Source organism: Equus asinus, chromosome 27 (genome assembly GCF_041296235.1).
Source record: "Equus asinus isolate D_3611 breed Donkey chromosome 27, EquAss-T2T_v2, whole genome shotgun sequence".
In the NCBI taxonomy this organism is placed as follows: Eukaryota; Metazoa; Chordata; class Mammalia; order Perissodactyla; family Equidae; genus Equus; species Equus asinus.
Genome location: NC_091816.1, coordinates 24,566,438 through 24,586,699, shown reverse-complemented (window position 1 = coordinate 24,586,699; position 20,262 = coordinate 24,566,438). Strand labels below are relative to the sequence as shown.

At 43.3% G+C, this 20,262-nt stretch overlaps 1 protein-coding gene across 6 annotated transcripts in view; it reads right to left on the bottom strand.

The window, feature by feature from the left end:
* IRF2 (interferon regulatory factor 2) overlaps window positions 1-10,132 on the bottom strand; it is an 85,218-nt gene extending 75,086 nt beyond the window's left edge. Inside the window, exons 1-2 of one of the 6 annotated variants that reach the window (XM_070499935.1) lie at window positions 9,878-10,047; window positions 9,609-9,756 (exon numbers count right to left, since the gene is read on the bottom strand). The gene's annotated coding sequence lies outside the window, so the exon portion shown is untranslated. The other 5 variants (XM_070499939.1, XM_014839491.3, XM_070499938.1 and 2 more) reach the window with 5 other exon arrangements.
* Window positions 10,133-20,262: the final 10,130 nt, after the last annotated feature.

Genomic DNA, 20,262 nt, shown 5'->3' with positions numbered 1-20,262 from the left:
ATGATAGCTACTCTGAACTCATTTTCACTTAGTTTACCTATTTCCAAGTCCTCAGGACTTAATTCTGTGTTTTTCTTGTTTTCCTTCTGGTCTGGAGCTTTTATAAATTGCTAAATGGTAGAGGAGCAGTTTTTGCGCATGATGGTATTATTCGGTTGCAGTTAAAGCCTGTCGCCACTAGATGGGGGTCGAAAGCCATGTGTTCTGAGCCCTCCACCTTCAGCCGCGATAGCGGTGCGCAGCATGGGTCGCGGGAGGAGGGATACTTTCTCTCACATGCCGACCTGGATTCCAATCAGCTCTTGCTCTTTGGTTTCCCAGGGCCCTGGCTTGATGGGGTGCCTGCACGGGAAAGCTTTCCCCCGTTAGCAGGTTTCCACTGCACGGGCAGTGGAAGTCCTGGATGATCCCACGGTGGCACGGCCCCTCCCCCGCTCCTTCCCTCACCCGCTGCAGTGATCCCAGTCTCTAGGGGAGGGAGTGAAGTTCTCTCTTACCCCATTCCAGCTCCTCTGAGGAGGGCTCCAGCCTCTCCACCCTCCGTCGTTTTGCTGCTGTGGGTCTCTGATGATCTCTGTATTATTAGAGTTATTGGTTGAAATTCAGTTGTTCCATTTTGGTTGTAGTTTGGAAGGGAGAGAGTCCCAGGTGAGCTCACTCCGCCACTTCACTCCTAGGGCGCTGGGAAGAGTCGAGGCCTGACTATTTTATGCTGAAGAGATCAGGTGAGGTTTGTGGGAGGAGGCACAGGGAGACACATGCAGTTATAACCAAAACGACCACTCTAACTCTGCTCTCCTTCGGTCCTTTTAGGTTTAGTCCCCGTACTACAACTTTCCCCGTATTTCTCTTCACTCCTTGCTTCATTTCCTAATCCTCCACCATCTAATATGGCAGCCACTGGGGACAAGCAGCTATTGTGCACTTGAAATGTGACCAGGCTGAATTAAGATATGCTGTAGGTGTGAAAGACATATTGGACTTTGAAGATTCCCTAAGAAAGAATGTAAATAATCTCATTAATATTTTTACATTAGTTACATGTTGAAATGATAATCTGTTGGACATACTGGGGTAAAAAATATTATTAAAATTACTTTCACTGACTTCTTTTAATTTTTCTAACATGGCTACTAGAAAATTAAAAATTATACATGTGGCTCACACTATATTTGTATTGGACAGTGTTGTCCTAATCAATATATTGGGGGCAGGGAGGGGCTGTGCTTTGGCATTCTGCCTCTGAAACAATGGTTATACTCAACTCAAGTTTCATAACAATCCAAAAATGCCTCCAGTATCTATATAGGGATCAAAACTACTCTAAAATTTTTTTCAGATACCAACTAGGAATCTGGAGGTTTCTTCACTTGTGCAAAGTCAGAAGTCACAGTTTGACTGAGTCATACTGAGTCATTTTCCAATAGGGGACTTGTAAAGGTTGGTGTATGGGGAAAATGAAACTTCTCTGAATTCCCCAGGGCTCTTGTGAACACCTGAGCCACTGGAGACCCAGGAATGCACACCATAGAAAGACAGAGGATGTATATGATGTAAAGATAGGGAATGTTTGCACTCACTTCCCCTAGAAACACCTTACTCTTCACATGCCACGAGAACTGGATCTGCAGGCATTTGTCTAAATTAATTGCTCTGATCCAAAAGGACAATTAAATTTCTCTTATCTCCTCGAGAGGGCCAAATGGTTACAGCCTGGACTAGGTCCCTAGGATAAGTTCCCAGGGTGCCAGGAAGTCCTCTCTCTCTAAGCATGTACATTTCGAAAGGGATGAGGCCCAGACCTCCTATAGGGACACCTCTAAGTTGTAAAAGCCTTACTTTCCAGAAGTTTAGGATGAGAACCCTGCGGTCCTTTCATCCCGTCTCAAAGAAGCAAAGGTGTTTTCTTTTCTCTCTCTCTCTCCTTTGAGAGAGGAAAGGGATGGTTGCTCTGACCGTCACCTACAGGGTGTAACCCACACCCAGAGTCCATCAGTTCTCATAGCATCGCCTGAGAGTCTAGGTATGGGGGACCAGCACCAAACATCAATCTGGCTGTAAAGACCGATAAAGAACTTTTCTCCTACCTCAGCGTCTTGTGTTTCTACAGTGTTCACATGCATCAAAGACGTATCTGTGAAGTGGGGTAACATCTCAGACTCTCCACAGTTCTTGACAAAACAGCATGTCCCAGCCTCACAAAAGAGCCATCAATCTAAGCGCCTTCAAGTGGTAAGAGCTGAATGGGGACAATGGCATCTCTAAGAACTGGCTAGGAAAGCCCTGATTCTGGAGCCTGGCTCCACACACCAAGGCAGAAAGAAGTCAAGAATGGCCAAGTCCACGCACAACATTCACCCAGCAACATCCAGTTTACTTGTCCTAATCTTATACCCCAGAGGTGAGGTCACGGGGGACACTTTAGAGCTGTCTTGAGAATATTTTTTCTGGTTTTAAAATTGTGCTGTTGCATTAAATTTGGGAAATACAAGTGTTTCAAGGAGGTAAAAAAAAAAAAAAAAAGCCTAACACCCACAATGCCACCATCCAAATGTTTTCTTTCAGGTTTGTTTCTGAAATGGTGTACATACAAACACACACACATTTTCAAAATAAAATTAGGGTCACAATTGACATCCTCTTTTTCTCTACTCAACATATATCACAAACATTTTCCCATCATTAAAAGCCAAAACCTGAATTTTATAAGCTGTCTATACTCAGTGTCTGGATGTGCCATAATTCATTTAAACGTATTCCTATTGTTGGGTATTTAGGTTTTTTCCAAGTTTTCACTACAAAAAAAGCTAAGTCAATAAACATCCCAGTACATAAATCTTTGCCCCATCTCTGGTTATTTCACATTAAGTAGGTTCCTAGAAGCAGAATTAGTGGAACAGAGAGTTTGACATTTTTAAGACCTTAAGTATATAACACTGAATCAAATTCCAGAAAGTTTATTTCAGTGTAAATCCCAACTCCAATATGGAGTGCTTAGTTTCAAAATCAGTGAGCCTGTGATGGCATTCACAGTTCAATCTTAACTTGTGGTACCTATTCCTTAGGGAAACACAGTGGCGGCCCATTCTGTTTTCCCTCCTACAACCTCACAAAAATAAAACAGCAGCAAGGAAGACCAGCATGGGGAAGGAAGGAGGGCTAAGATAGCTCCAACAGTATTTCTGATAAATTTTATCAACATGTATCGTCCTCTTGGGCCTCATCGTTGCCTCCAAAGGCAATTTTGGATTGAGTCTGAGGCCTCAGGTGGGGGTATCAATTCCTGCATCCTCTCCAGCTGCAACACTTCTCACCCTAAGGAGGCTTCAACCATGCCCCAGTGATAGACACCCACAAGCTCTTGTTCGCTTGTCTAAAGTCAGTGAGGCAGGGCGGTTTCCTCATCAGACTTTATTCTTCCCCAGCCTAAAAAGGCCTAACTCCAAGGTCGGAAAGGGAGGGTCCTTCCAGCATTTCAACTTGTCCTGGAGTTACTCTCAATTAACCACTAACTTCTTTCCATCACCTCTGAAACGCCTTCAGTGACTTTTGCGGCAAGACAGAAATGTACCTGCGTGACTCCCTCTTTTCTCTCTCCCACTGGAGAAGTCAGGAGGCACTATTCTACTCTCCACCTTATTCTCTTTTTTCAGCTTCTCATCCCCCAAAGGTCACCTTCCACCGCCCTCCCACTCCTATTCCATCCCTCCACACACCCACTAACACCCTATCCAGGTGTTAGGACACTGTCTTCTCACCACGGCCACTTTTCTCATCATCTTCAATAATTCTAGGGTCAGGGGAACAAAAAAAGCTCCCTTCCAAGATAACACATTAGATATGACTTGAAATAAAGCAATTTGTATGCGGTTCCTTCTCATTCAAAATGTCAACCTCATGAAATGGGAAAGTCCGTAGCATTCTAAGCTTATGGAGCTATGCTGGTGTAGCCTGTCTATAAAATTTCTTTAGCTCCTACAAAAACCTGACATTGACAAGCTCACTAAGAACAAATAAATTGGAAGGTCACCTTCCCTTTGATCACATTAGGTGTGTAAGTACCAAATGCTGTTACACAGTTAGCAACAGATTGCTAAATATGCCTGAAAATTATACAGCAAATAGTTAACTCTCAAAGGTATACATTTGATGAAAACTGGACAGGATTTTTATCACCGAAAATCTTAAATTAAGATAGTTTGTAGAACTAAATTGGTTTTGCCCTTGAGATAAAAATGCTTAAAATCCATCATCAGAAAGCACCAGACAGCCTTCTGTTTCTCATAAAAATGGAGACTACAGGGGCCAGCTTGCTGGCATAGCGGTTAAGTTCACGCGCTCTGCTTCAGTGGCCCAGGGTTCACTGGTCAGATCCCGGGGACAGACCAACACACAGCTCATCAAGCCATGCTGTGGCAGCATCCCATATACAAAATAGAGGAAGCCTGGCACAGATGTTAGCTCAGCAACAATCTTTCTCAAGCAAAAAGAGGAAGATTGGCAAAAGATGTTAGTTCAGGGCCAATCTTCCTCATCAAAAAAATAAAAATAAAAATATGGAGACTACAAGGCATGCACATCTTTTGCTTGACTCTAGTACTTTCCCGCTTATTCAAGCTGAACGCTAAACTGAGAAAAGGGCATATAAGCCCAAACAGAAACAAACAGAAAACAAACCCATAACTCTTTATGGCCTTCCCAGACAGAGAGACATACCATAAGACAAAGTCCTTCTTGTCTCTTCAGAATTAAAAATTCAAAGTATCACAACACTAATACCATTTTTGTATGACAAGCCAGGTCAACATGGGCAGAGCCAAGAAGAGTGACCAGATTCCGTATTCCAAGCATCATCTACAGTGTGGAGAACAGGTTCCATCCGCTTGTTTCCTGCATAGTGTGGCCTCTGAGCCAATAAAAAATAAAAAGATTTGGCCCTAGGAGGAGATCCTCCATTCAGTGGCTCTCCACCTTTGCTCTGGCCCACACACCTGAGAGACAGGGACCCAGGACATCCTGGTGAATATCAGAGGCTTACCAAGGGGGTGGGGGAATCTTAGGATGAGAGGGGCAAGAAGGGGAAGGGGCTCTCAAATCTGAAGGTCCCTGTGTGGTTTCCAAAAGCCCCCCAAACCCCAGGCAATTTTGATGCACACATAGGTCCCATCCCCCAAAGATGACAGAACATCGCAGCCCCATTTTACAGATGTAAAAACTAAAGTCCAGAAAGAGGAAGTGATGCAAGAGTTAACAGAAGACTGACCGTCAACTCCAGGCCTCTGGACTCCTGAGTTCATTTCCACTACACAGAACCATGTACACAGCTGGTGGTCAAGAAATATTTAATAAATAAATGAAATAAGGGCACAATGTTTGTGTTTAACAAAATAATTGCTTGGGTTACTACAATGATTCATACCCTGGGGTTCCTGGATCCCCAGGAGAAATCGGGTGAGGGGGAAAATCATTTTAAAGGGATCTTTGAAGGTAAAAAGCTGGCAACCATGGGCCTGCTGCCTGCATCCCTGCCCCCCAGGGAGGCCTGGGCAAGGTCCTGGGGGCAGGGTCCTGGGGGCAGGGTACAGCTCAGCATCAGGGCCTGTAGTCTTGATTTACTGCCTGTATATTTCCCGTGGTATCTTATATAAAATAGGAGCTTCAGGTTAACTCTGGACCCTATAGATAGTTTATCATTCTTTGTTGAAACAGCAAGATTTTATCAAACCTCCTCACTCCTGTTCCCACCAGCCACCCACATCACGAGCACCACTCCTCAGCCCTGGGCAGACATTACACACCAAACATTGATCACACTCAGGCCAAAAGGAGGGCACAAATGAGCAAACAGGGCAGAGAGCCCTGACCTGTTACCCCAGGATGGGAAGGAACACAGTGTCCCATACAGACGAAAAGAAGAACTGACTTTATGATTAACAATAACTGATATTTCACAGCAATTTATATTATTTTATATACTACTTTATGTATTTTTGTGTTATATATTGTAAGTATATATTATTATATTTTCACATATGTTGTCACTTACTATTTTCACATATAAAGTGTTCAGCACACAAGAAGCATTCAGTAAATGCAAGTTAACTGAATCCTTTTAAAGATGTTACAAGAAGATAGCAAAATCAGTTAAGGGCCTACTTGCAATAACACATAATGAATTAGAGAGTCTGCCACAATGATGAAGAAAGCCAGACTAAAGCACATCGAGCTCAGGAAGATTTTTTTCTGATACAAAGAAGGAAAAGATACCAGTCCAATCACTGTTATTTTCATATCATTTGGTATCCATGGATACCATCTAACTTTTCTTCTGACAGCAAAAAAAATTCACTGACAATATAATATTTCATTGTTAAATACTTTGATGCTTTACATAAAATAGTTATTCTATGTTTAATTCCTTAGCATTATCTATATACTCTTAGAAGGAGTAAAATCCCTTCTTGCTGAAAATTCTATGCGAGAAAGTCAGTGTTTAATCCACAGTCATGCCTCCCTGGCTTTTTTAAATTAATAATAATCCCATAGAATCCTGAAAGTTAAGGCCTCACATATTTGTAGAGTGCTGTAACTTATGCAACCGTCTTTCATAAACAGTATCTCATTTGTTCCTAAAAGCAACCCTAACGGATACACAGTTAAGTATCATTATCACCTTCCATAGAACTAACCCCACCAGGGAATTACTCTATTTATCTTTCAGTTGTGGACTGTCAGCTCACCAACCCCAAGGCACCATCTCCCCAGAGGGTAGAGAAATTGTCTTCCTGTTTCCAGCTGAACCCTCAGAGCCTAGCACTGTGTCTGGGGCATAATGAATGTTCTAGGCATATTTATGAGATGAATAAATAAAGCCCCTTCTCGGCCTCAAGCCCGTTTTGGTATAAAGCACACACCGGAACCATGTCCCAGATACCCCATTTAGAGTTCACTGGTCTGTTCTCTATCAAAAGGAAACTGTGTAAAAATGTTCTAAAAACAAGAGCTTATACTCAATGAGACTAAAAATAAAAGTACACTGTTCTTGGAAACATGGGAAAATCGATGTACATCAAATGTAAAACACTCCAAGTTTCAAATTTTTCACTAAATTAAAACGTCTTGAACTACCCTTAGTATATTGAATTTGTACCTAATAAAGAACTTCAGAAAGCAGAGGCAGAGAAAAGTGGGGCCATCGTTGAGAGAGCTGTCAGTACTTTAGGACAATCATTTGCCATAACTTGCTTCCAATTTAACTAGAAACCCTTACTTTTGATTATGATGTCATTTTTACAGGTAAGTCTGAAATACATGGAATTATCTCTAACTTTTGAAGGTCAACAGAAAAAAAGACAACTCATTGAGAATGAAATATGTAAATGTTTAATATTAAGAAGCAGCTACAAATCATAACAGACAAGAACTCTTGGATCTAGAGGCCAAAATCTAACTTCTTACATAACAGGCTGAGTTATAAATTATAATCATTCACTAATTACAGTGAAATTCCGGACTTTGCCACATCAATCAATAGATGTTCCAAGATTACCCCTTAAAAATACCAGGTTAAGTCCCAAATATTCCATCTGCGGAAGTTCCTTTTAAAAAGACAAGTTTTTCTAGGAGTTTTTAGGTTTCTATTTTCACCCTTTCCTCCTCCAAAAAAAGAATGATTGGGGAGAGAGGAGCGGTTTGAGAAAACGAGAGACTCTTCGATCTGCGTGCGTGATGAAGATAACCAGGGATCACCATCCGGGTCGTGGTAAGGGAGCGCGCATCTGTCTAACATCAGGACACCCACCTTTCATACTCTGTCACCAGGCCCCTGTCTGCACCTGTCCTCAGGCACCGAAAAGTGCAGGCTGCTAAGTCCCAATGTTATTTGCAGGCAATCTGAAAACTAATAAAAGACTGCAGGCTCGACAGCAACCTTGGTGATTCCTGACAATCCACAACAGGAAATGTAACTATCCTCCACCCTCCCTAGCCATTCATCAAAAGCAGACCGAGTCACAGCAACAGGGACGCCAGAGGCAGGAGGCAAATGCCAGCACTTTTCCTCCTTTAGAAAGACTCTGCATTTTCTTATTCGGTAACCAAGATCGAGGAGCACTACCCACTGCTCACACTGGAGGGAGGGGGCTGAAGAGGGAGGGAGCGGGTAAAGTGTCCCCAAGTCCCAAAGACTATACTATGGGGTTAAAGACGAGTGAAGGCCCCGGTGCTAATGTGTGACAATTAGCCAGTCCCAGGGGTCACATTTACAGCTGATGACCAAGGGTCCTACCTACACTGACTGACCCGGGCGGCCCCCTGGTGCCCGGAACACTGTCCTTGCGCCCGGCTGGGGCTGCCACCCTCCTTCCCTTCTTCCCCTCTAACGCGCCAAGGGGGTGAGCGCAGCAAACGCACCCACACCTGGGGCCTCAGAGAGACGCCGGTGCGTCCTGGGGAGGAGGATGGGGCATCCTGGAGCCCTCCGAACTTGGAGAGGCGCCCGAGCCCCCGCGGGGGCCGGCCCCCAGGCCGGAGCGCCGAAAGTGGCCGCAGGCGGGCGGGCGCCACGACTGGCCGCGGCGGGCAGCGCTCCGGGGGCGAGCCCGGCCGGCAGGGCGGAGAGGAAGTGGCGGCCGCGGCTTTGCACCAACCATGTTCGGCCGGCGGGCAAATGCCACTCGGCGCCCAGAACTGGGTCGCAGGGCGCGGGGCAGGCGCTCACGTCCCCACCCTGCGGCAGCCCGCGCCCCCAGACCCCAGGGGACACGCGCCCACGCCTGCCAGCGGGGCGCCGCTCGGTCCCCGGAGGCTCCCCGCCCCCACCTCGCCCGCTCTGCAGCCGAGGCGGGTCAGGCCCAGCGCGCCAGGCCGGCCCGGGGGCGCCCGCGGGGACCCAGAGGCGCCCGGCGCTAGGCCGCGGCCGGGGCAGATGACCCCTCGGCGCGCCGCCCGAGCCCCCCGCGCGCCGGGACAAGTGCAGTGACAAAGCCCCTAGGGCCAGGCCGGGCGCTGGCCGGCGGGAAGGAGGACGCGGCGTCCCTCCGGAGCGGCGGCGGCGGCGGCGGCGGCCCAGTCCCCAGGAAGCCGGGCGCGCCGGCCAGGCCCTGCGCCCAGCCCAGCTCGGAGCCCGCCCGCCGGCTCCCGCCGCTGACACCCGACGCCCGCGACCCTCGCCGACCCCAGGGGCGGGCGAGCTCTGGGACCGCCGCGGGGCGCCCCATCAAGTTTCCTGTCGCCGCGGCGGGAGGCGCCTCGCCCGGCCGGGGCGCGGGCGCAGACAGCCCGGCGGACAGCGGGATCCTGCTTATTTACGCTGGAGGCTGCCTGGAGAGAGGCGCCGCCGCCGGGCACCGAGAAGGACCCGCTCCCCTCCTTCGGATCCGGTGGCGACGGCATCTGTAAACACACACGCACATACATGTCCACGACAATTTTGTTTTAAAAGGAGGCCCGGCTCCAGCGGACGCGCACCCCCACACACGACACCTGGGGCGCAGAACCACACAGAGCAGGTCTGTGTCCATGGAGCCACCTCTCCTCATCTGCAAATCCAAAAGTGAAATTAAACCTCCACCGACCTCCTCCTCCTCCTCCTCCTCCTCCCTCTCTACCTCCTCCTCCTCCTTGCAGCCTCAGCAGCCCCAGTAGCAGCAGAAACAGCAGCAGAACCTGCTTCCCCTAAAATCAGATGATCCATAACGGCGCCGACTGTTCCTCCAAAAATCGGTATTAATATTTATGAACCTCAGCATTTTCCGTCTGCAAAACATCGTGTCAAACCATCAGGACACGCACGCACACAGATCCCCTCCGGTCCTCATAAACATGCCCTCGAGAAAAACACAACGCACAGTCACAACTATTATTTGAAAAATGTTACCTCTCAGTGTGCTTTTTCACGCTACCAATACAATTCCGCAAGGTTTAAATGTTGCTAGGGTGTATGAAATGGAAATGAAAGCCCGTCAGATGAATAATCGCAGGAGCAAAACTAAAAGTTACTCCCCGGCTTGCCTGAGAACAGTCCAGATCGAAAGCAAAACAAGGAGAGGAAACTGCGAAGAGCCGAGGCTGGAAATCCCCCCACCCCCCGCCCTCCTCCTGCCTCCCTCCCTCCCTCGCTCCCCCTCCGCCCTCCTCCCTCCGCCCTTCCTCCCCAGTGTTTGTTTCAGGCTTGTGCAACCGGGAGTCGGAGGCGGAGGGAGGGCGCGAGCGGCCGGGCCGGGAGGTGCGGAAGTTCGCCGCCGCTGTTCATTGGCAGGCAGCGCCGCTTTCATCATTTCTCGGAAAAGTCAATTTCATTTTCACTTCCCCACGTCGCGGCAGCGGGAGCAACAAGCGGCTGCTCGTGAGTCTGTTTCTCGCACACCGGGGCGCCCACCCTCGCCGCGCGAGCACTTGGGGGGCCGGGGGGTTCTGGGGGTTGACCCGGCGCAAGCTTGCGTTCAGGCCAGAAGCTAATGGCTGTCGGGGAGGAAAGGGGGTACCTGACTCTCCATCCTAAGGGTTACCTGGAGGTTGGGAGGGAGGGAGAGAGCGGGCGTCCGGGGAAGCAGACGGCCTCCCGCCATTCTCTTTGGTAGGGCAGATGTTTAGAACCGCTGTCTTCAAAGTGAATAAAAAGTCACTTTGTAACACTGCCCACCTCAAAGAAGCATAAGGAGTAATTAACTGACAAGACAGCGTTACTTAGATAGTTATGCAAGAACTGGGCCACGGGACTTGCACCCTTAACCTCATTTGAACCCTTATCAGTGGCTCAGGATGTAACCATGTGACGGCTGCTGCCATCTCTGCCACCACCTGGCGCTCTGTTCGGGGGCTAGCTTCGAGATAAGGAAGGCCTTGCTCTAGTAAATCAACAACAGCACGCTCCAGTGCACCAAACTTACCTTGCTGCAGGACCAGGCGGCAAGGATATGGGCTCATTCCTTGGGTGCAACAAATTAAACATATCTAAAACTAAGCTCATAACATCTTTCCCTACAACCTTGTATTGGTCATTTCATTAACTAGCCAGGAAACTGGGAGGCATCATGGACGCCTGCCATTCCTGAGCCCCTGGAGTTCCCTGGGGCATGAGTATTGTTTCCAGTGTTCTGGGCCCCTACACTCATAAAGCATAGAATGAATTTCACTCTGTTCTCATGCCCCTGGTGAAATGTCGCTGCAGACCAAAAATATAAATACGAACCCCAAATCCACGTGGTATTGATATACACAGTCAAGATATATTTCTTAGCCCTTTGATGAGATGCTTCTAGTGGAAAATGGATCAATATAACAAAATATAACCTCTTTGAAAGTCTCTGGAAAAAAGTAACCTTTGCCATACCAAGGAAATCTGAGGAAACACCTTGATCTAATACAAAAACCATTGTTGCAACAGTCTTGTATAATGAAACCAGAATGATCTCCTCAGTGAGGCATGCTTGTGTTTTACCTGTGGAATGGAACATCCTAAAGGAAGATCTCCCTGGATGCATCAGGACCAATTTCTTTTCAAGGAGTCGAGTAAGGACATGTAGAGATGGATCTCTCCATGAATGGAACTCAACTAAGGAAGAAATTGAAAGACACATTCCAGGGTAACTCCTTTCAAATGGGTTTTTTACTTATTTTTCTAATAAATGAGAATAGTTTCATCAAATAATCATTCAAGTAACAAACATGTAGTAACTGCCCAAGAACTTTTCTCAGCACTGGGACTACAGTAGTGCACAAAACAAATGAAAAATCTCTGCCTTCCAAGTTTTCTTACAGTCTGTACATCAGCATGTTAATTTCCATTTGCATCGTCCCAGTCATTGCACCCACATCACCTCCATCTATAATCACAGCCTTTAGAACTGTACGTTAAAGTTAAGAATATAGAATATGATGGCACACCAACTAAAGCATTGCATATTTATGGCTGTGATGAAATCAGTAGCCCCTCATCTGTCTGTCAGTGGATGCCCTGATTTTCTCCACAGTATCACTGGTACCACTTCTGTCCTGACCACTAAGGCTCTCCTTCATGGTGCTGTAATTCAGGGGTTATAAAATCACGGAAGGCGAGTGTTCCACACTTGCCAGAGCAGTTGACCAATACAGAGCCATAGATGAGAGTTCCGCATTGCAAAGAATCTTATTGTGAAGTCCATGTTGAATAAACATACAGCCAAGTTCGATTTTAGTTGAGACCATAGAACGGTGAAGATGTTGAAAAAGACTTCGATCAAAGTTCAAAGATCATAGGCACCAAGTTGGTGAAATTCTTGACTATTACCTCATGTAATGGTTTCTTCCGTTTTACTAGAAACTCTGAAATGAGGTTCATTTTGTTGCAATTATTCTCTGAAAATCACCAATTTAAATTGAGTAATATACATTGCCCAATCCTTAGTAATAAATATTTATTTTGTCCTGTTCTTCTGATGAAATAAGGGAAAAAATACTGTTTAAAATTGCCAGGATATATGTGTGCGTGTGTGTGTGAGGAAGAGAGAGAGTTTTTCTTCTCCAAAAGGAAGGCTTTCAACTTTGAAAACTTCATAAATTGTTTTCTGCTATAATTTCTCTGTTCCATCGCAAGTGGCTTTGAAATATTATTTCTCTATGGTGAGAAAGTAGTGCTTTTACTTTTAAAGTCAGAAGGAAAAAGTATCTATAGCTTTGCCTTGAAATTCTTTAGAAAGAATTACTATAGTAGTTTTGAATATTAAAAATATTTTAAATAAGAAATAAATTTCAAATTTGTAATGTAAATTCAGTAAGCCACGTGATTTACTGAATCTGAATATTTAAAGAACTTTTCGTTACAGCTTCCACTGTTTCTCCATAAGTGCCTCACTCGCAGCATATGAAGCTTGGTGGCATTCAGTGTGTCCTCTTTGTCCCCAAACTTCCTAGTGGTTTGAATGATACATCTTTATTCTATTTGAAAATGTTTCAAAACTTGCCAATCAGAAAGACAGAAGAGCATCATAAAACAAAGGATTGAGAGTATTTTTAAATTCTCTCATTTGCTAGAAAATCTCCTCTCCGCTAAATCCAAAATGTGCCTGACAATTCATATATACAGCTTTTGGCACTCCCTCCTTAACCTTGGAGGCACCTCTGTGACATTTCCCACCCGTGTTTATAGAGCTCCAGGATGCTCCAGACGGTCTGAGAGCTGCTGTGAAGACAGTAAGGACAAGACAGGCCCCTGCTCTCACGGAGCTTACATTCCAGTGGGGGTGATGTCAACAGACAGACAGACAAGCAAACCAATAGAATGGTTACAGATTTGTATTAGTGTTCTGAGGGAAATAACCAGAGCTTCGATAGAAAATACTGGGGCATCTAGGTGGTCAAAGAAGGTTCCTCAAAGAAAATGACATTTAAGCCAAGACTTGAAGAATAAGAGGACACTGTATTAGTTTCCTAGGGTTGCCATAACAAAGAACCTCAAACTAGATGGCTTAAATAACATAAATTTATTCTCTTACCATTAGGGAGGCTAGAAGTGCAAGATCAAGGTGTCCATAGGGTTGGTTCCTTCCGAGGGTTGTCAGGGAACAATCTGTTCCATGCCTCCTGGCTTCTGGTGGTTTGCCAGCAATCTTGGGCATTCTTTGTCTGTAGACATATCACTCTGATCTCTGCCTTCATCTTCACATGGTGTTCTCCCTGCGTGTGTGTCTGTGTGCAAATTTCCCTGTTTTATAAGGACGCTAGGCATATTGGATTAGGGGCCCACTGTACTCCAGTATGATCTCATCTTAACTAATTACATCTGGAAAGACCTATTTCACATAAGGTCACATTCTTAGGTTCTGGGAATTAGGACTTCAACATATGAATTTGTAGGGGGATACAGTTCAATCCGTAACAGATACCCATTGAGCAAGGAAGCCCCTAGGCAGAGGAAAGAGTGGGGACAAAAGCCCTAAGAAGCAAAAGGGTCTGGTGGGGCCAGCCCGGTGGTGTAGTGAGTAAGTTTGCATGCTCCACTTCCACAGCCTAGGAGTTACAGGTTCAGATTCCAGTCGCGGACCTAGCACCATTTGTCAAGTCACGCTATGGCAGCATCCCACATAAAATAGAGGAAGATTGGCACAGATGTTAGCTCAGAGCGAGGCTTCCTCACCAAAAAAAAAAAAGGGTCTGATATGTGCTGGAAACTGAAGGAAGGTGAGTATGACTTTAGAGTTGTGAGTGAGGGTAAGAGAGGCACAGGCAGAAGCCAGGTGGGCAGAGGCCGGATCAAGGAGTTTGGGTTTATTCTAATATCAATGAGAAGATTTTGAAGGGTTCTGTGGTTTTAAAAGGTCACCCTATAAATTTCTCAGTTGTCTCCTCAGCATCAATGAAATGAGAGGATTTCTTAATTTGTTGATTTCTTAGAGGAATTTGCAACTGTTCTCTCATTGCTCTCTCAGTTCATTACTGATGAATTTGCAGAGGAAATACAATGCATTTATGATATTCTGAAACAGTTTAGTCTTTTTAATTCCATTTTTGAATTCCTAAGTTAAAATATTTATTTCCCTTTAACTTTCTCTCTGATTTTCATCTTCATAAATGAAGTAAATTTTACATCATTTTTTCACTCCCTCAAAAACTTTTCCTTAAAAATAAAACAAAGAAGATACATTCAACTGTGGATCCCAGGCACACACTTTTCCTCAGACTGTTTTGAGTGAACAGTGATAATTTTCAGAGATTGTGTAACCACAAAATCAATATTCATTCCAAAATTTAATGGTTTCAAATGTATTTCACTTTGTTGATTTCTAAAAATTTTCAGATTTTTTTCCATCACAAACTCCTTATGTAATAAACAGTTTCCACAGAACTGAATTTTTGTTGACAGAACAATCAGCATAAATAAAAGCATGATTTGCCTTAACTGTTTTGTAATTTGAAAACAAATATTACTTTAAACAGCCCATCACATATTTTCTCAACCTCAAGCTGTGGATCCTGGTTTTCGGCACCACTCCTCTCTTGACAACCAAAAAAGATCCACTTTTTTCTGTTTTACATATTGAGGTTCTGAGTAAGATTTCATGTAGGGAAAAGGTTCTGTTGCTTAAAAAAATAGGGAATAAATCAAAGTCACAAATACTTGCTTTTAGTTTTACTTCATTTTGATATAATTGGAGATAAGAAAGAAAAGACAACCAACCATGGGTGAAAAACCGTAAGACTGAAGGAGAGACAGAAATATGGACACCGAGTAGTTGAAGCGTGTGTGAGCATCCACACAGTTGAGTTGGTTCCCGTTGGGTAGCCAGGCCGGGGCAACCACAGTAGAACACCAACATTATAGGTTCATCATCGCTTGAGTTGCTCAAATTGTCTCCATATTTCTTTGTTTTTATTTGCTATCTTGATGAGAACTTTTTACCTTTTCAGCGATGCAGAACCAACAGAATCATGACCACTTGTTTCACAATGTGTGCGGTTAATGTCATGCTTTTATGACTAATGGACAAATCTTTTGCTCTCATTGAGAAACTGGAGGAACATTGCCCTAACGCTGTCATCTTTCTCAATGCTCATAAATATCTTGCCACATATACGCTTTTCCTTTTGTTGATATTTTTGCGTATGATAAACTTCAGATAAGCATGATAGTAGGAAATATTTATGCTACATTGAGGGTAAAAGGAAAATAAAGTTTTATATGTACAGATGACCACCCTGAAGATGTTCACATAAATAAGACCAAAGGGAACTAAATCAAAACATTAATAGTGATTGTCTCTGAGTAATGGAACTGTGGATAATTTTTTTGTCCTATTGAAAAATTAACATTTTTAAGAATAGAGTTTTACTTTTATTAAAGTAAAATTTTAAGTAATACTTTTATAGGTGATTTCAGAAAATTATTTCTTGATATGCTTGTGATTTTTATATAAATAACTTGTAAGTTTTAGCTAGTTTGTTCCATAGTACTTCAAGAAAGAATGCACTAATTAATACATCTTATATCTTACACTACATTCTTTTAAGAATTTTTAAATTTAGGCCTCTTTAATTTACATAGAAGATAATTTTTTCCAGTTTTATTGAGAAAAAATTGACATATACATCACTGTATAAGGCATACATATGCATGATGGTTTAATTTACATATATTGTGAAATGATATCATAATAGATTCCACTAACATCCATCATCTTATATGGATACAATAAAAAGAAAAAAAGTTTTCCTCCTTCTGGTGAGAACTCTTAGGGTTTACTCGCTTAGCAACTTTCCTGTATGTCACACAGCAGTGTTAACTGTAGTCATCACGTTGTACATTACATCCCTAGGACTTATTTATCTTTTAACTGGAAATTTGTACCTTTTGACCACCTTCCTCCAATTCCCTGTCTCTCCACTCTCTGCCTCTGGCAAACACCTGTCTTATCTCTTTTTATGAGTTTGGTGTTTGGTTTTTTTTTTTTTAGATTCCACATATAAGTGAGATCACACAGTATTTATCTTTCTCTGTCTGACTTATTTCACTTAGCATAATGCCTTCAAGGTCCATCCATGTTGTTGCAAATGGTAGGATTTCTTCATTTTTTATGGTTGAATAATATTCCATTATGTGTGTGTGTGTGTGTGTGTGTGTGTGTACACAAAATTAAATTACAAAGAAATATATGATTTCTTTATCCATTCATCCATCGATGAACACTTATGTTGCTTCCATGTCTTGGCTATTGTAGAGAATGCTGCAATGAACACGGGGGTACAGGTATCTTTTTGAGTTAGTGTTTTCATTTCCTTTGGATATAGTCCCAGAAGTGGAATTGCTGGATCATGTGGTAGTTCTATTTTTAATTTTTTAAGGCTCCTCCATACTGTTTTCCATAGTTGCTGCACCGGTTTACAGTGGAACCAACACTGCACAAGGTTCCCTTTCTCCACATCCTGGCCAGCATTTATCTCTTGTCTTTTTGATGATGGCCATTCTAACAGGCATGAGGTGATATCTCATTGTGGTTTTAATTTCTGTTTCCCTAATGACTAGTGATGTTGAGTATCTTTTCATGTACCTGTTGGCCTTTCGTATGTCTAGAAGATAATTTTTTCCTACAAGTGCTCTGTAGTTTCTCCTAGTCTTTGATAAAAATATTCATTTTTAAGACACATTTTTGTTTTTCTCTTAGCAGTGCAAATATTGACTCTCCAAAGGAACGTGTAAGAACCAACTTGTCAATTGATGTGTCTCCGGATCAGTAGCTGTTAAAAAGTGATACAGCCCTTGATCATTATTAAAGTTTAAATAATCTTTTGCTTTGATTCGCATCAGGTTTTAAATATGATGCTTGAGAAAGATTGAGAGTAAGAGAAATCTATAGCAACTAAAAAATCCTTTCTAATTGTAAATTTTCATTTCACTTATATGCAAATTTCAGTTACTGTGTTCTTAGCAATCGAATTCTTAGATCACAAACATGAATGAGGACTCTAAGAAAAATATCAAACTTTTATGTGAAATTTGTTCTTTCTGCCTTTCTTCTTTCTGGCACTTTCATATTTAGTCATCATATTTCCTATTTTGCTTGCTTAATTGCCACATACAACAAGATTAGCCGACGGGGAAAGAAAACATCTCATTTGAGGGCAGTGAAGGAAAGGCCCTTTCTCTCTCTCTCTCTCACACACACACACACACACACACACACACTGGAGGAGGGTTATCTGCATGCAGATGCTCATTTGGAATTCAGAACATTTTTTCCTGCAGAAATAAGAAACTATAATAGTATAAGTATATAGTTTACCTTCATTATAAGTTAAAATAAGAGTTTGTGGGCTGGCCTGGAAATACACCATTTTATAACGTTGTACACATGGGAGAATTTCACTCTGAAATCTAAACGGCTGTTTTCAAAAGAAACTATTAGAGCACACTGCGTTGTCTGGGTCTGGCTCTGCCCGCCCTCCGCCCTGCTCAGGGCTGTGCTCAGCAGCATGGAGAAGACAAGGAAGAAAGAGACCTGGTTCCTGATCTCAAGGCATTTGCAGTTGACATTGAGAGACAGGGCCGACAACGAAAAGATGATTATTACAAGAGGGAAATGGTATGCGTCCCCTCTCCCAAGTAACATTGGAATACATTCATTTATCTGTTCATTCAGCATCTGTTTCTTGACTTTACAGTAATTATCTCTCTTTTTTATATTTTAAATGATATTTCTAATGTAAATAATACATGATTTCCATAGACTGTTAGAGCAACACAGACTTATTTGTAGTGACAAAATCAGAAAGAACTTGAATGTCTGCTGGCAACTGAAGGATTGAATAAAGTATGGTTGATCATCCTATGGAATGTTATGCACCAATAAAAAACAAATTAAGAATGTTTGTTGATCTGGAGAGGGGACCAGGATGCATTATAAAGAATAAAAATAAAGATGCAAAGAAATATTCATATTATGATCTTTTTGCAAACACAACAGTGACCCCCCTCCCCCAAAAAAAGTTTGAATTAAAAAGTATAAAGGGGGGGACCAGCCAGGTGGCATAGTGGTTAAGCTTACACACTCTGCTTTGGTGGCCTGGGGTTCACAGGTTCAGATCCTGGGCACAGACCTAGCACCACCCACATAAAAAACATACAGGCAGACTGGCACAGATGTTAGCTCAGCAACAATCTTCCTCACAAAAAAAGGAAAAAAAAAAGGATAAGGGTGTATACACAAAGCTGTTAATATTGGTCACCTTGAGGACAGGTGGGTTACTAATGTTTTTCTTCATTTATCTTCATCTTGGGGGAAAAAATGATAATTTTAAAACAAAATGAAAATTTGGAAATACAGAGTGGATTAAAGAGAAAAATTAAAATCACTTTGATTTGATTTCTATTATGTTAAATGTGTGTGTGTGTGTGTATGTGTGAACTGCCCTGGATAATTAATTCGAAATGATTTTTCTTGACCATCACTATGTTTATGTCAACTCAGGGGCCTCCTGGCAAGACTGCTTTAACCCAAAGCCACCCAGTAGACCCACGATGAAGACCCCTTTAAGCAGGTGGGCATTCACTTCCCTGTGGGATCTGCCTGCTCCCCCTGTCGGGAGGCCCATCTTAACCCTGTCTGTGTATCTCTGCTACCTAAATGGTAAGGAAGAGTTCCCTAAAGTGTAAAACTGTGGGAATAAAGGGGCATTGCTCTCATGCCAGCATGAGCCCTGCTCCCGTTAAGGGTTCTCTGCTTTATCCTGATGAATCTACATCATCTTAAAGAACCAACACGGCTTCCTTCCAGGCAGGCGGGACGTACTCACAGGAAGGAAGCAAGCAGCTGGTGGGGACTGGCCCACTGAATACACTTTAAGAAAGTGCTGGGGGCATTTCTGCTCGACAGTACTTGGAAGCCCGTTATGCTGGTTCAGTGGCCTCTGGAAAAGTGGGTACCTTAGTCCAGTTTTCTCTGTACCTCTTCTGACGAATTATGCACCAGGAGATTCATGTCCATTACATCAACATGACACTTTCCTAAGTCAAGCACAGAAGTAAACACTTCCAGAGGGTAAACAACGAAGCATAGAGTGGAAAGAAAGGCACAGAAGGTTTCCCACAGGTAGCGAGACGTGAGCTCTACATTAAAGAACAGGTTAAAAATAAATGAGTAAAAATAGGTTTGTGTGTGTGTGTGTAGTTAAAAAGACTTGATACACACATGTGTGGTGATAGCTTGTAATTAGTCTTTGGGTGGTAAACATGATGTAATCTACATAGAATTCGAAATATATTATGATGTACATCTGAAAGTTATATAATGTTATAATCCAATCTTACTGCAATAAAAAATAAAATAAATAAATAAAAATAAAAAGCCTTGATGGGGCCAGCCCAGTGGCATAGTGATTAAGTTCATGTGCTCTGCTCCAGTGGCCCGAGGTTCACAGGTTCAGATCCCAGGTGTAGACCTACCCACTGCTCATCAAACCATGCTGTGGCCACATCCCACATACAAAATGGAGGAAGATTGGCACAGATATTAGTTCAGTGACAATCTTCCTCACCAAAAAAAAAAAAAAAAAAGCCTTGATAGAATCTTTCAGACTTTAAAACATCCTATCATCCCACAGAGAACACCCATCTAACAAACTCATCTGGTCTTATAGTCTGAGCCAGTTCTGTTTTTAGGCCAAAGGGATTTTGTTGAATTATACATTAAATATATGGGTAGAGTTAGGAAGCTAGTTTTTTAAATTAAAAATTGGAGATGAGGGGTCAGGGGGAGACTCCTAGATCAAACGTGTGGAAGAAATATGTACATT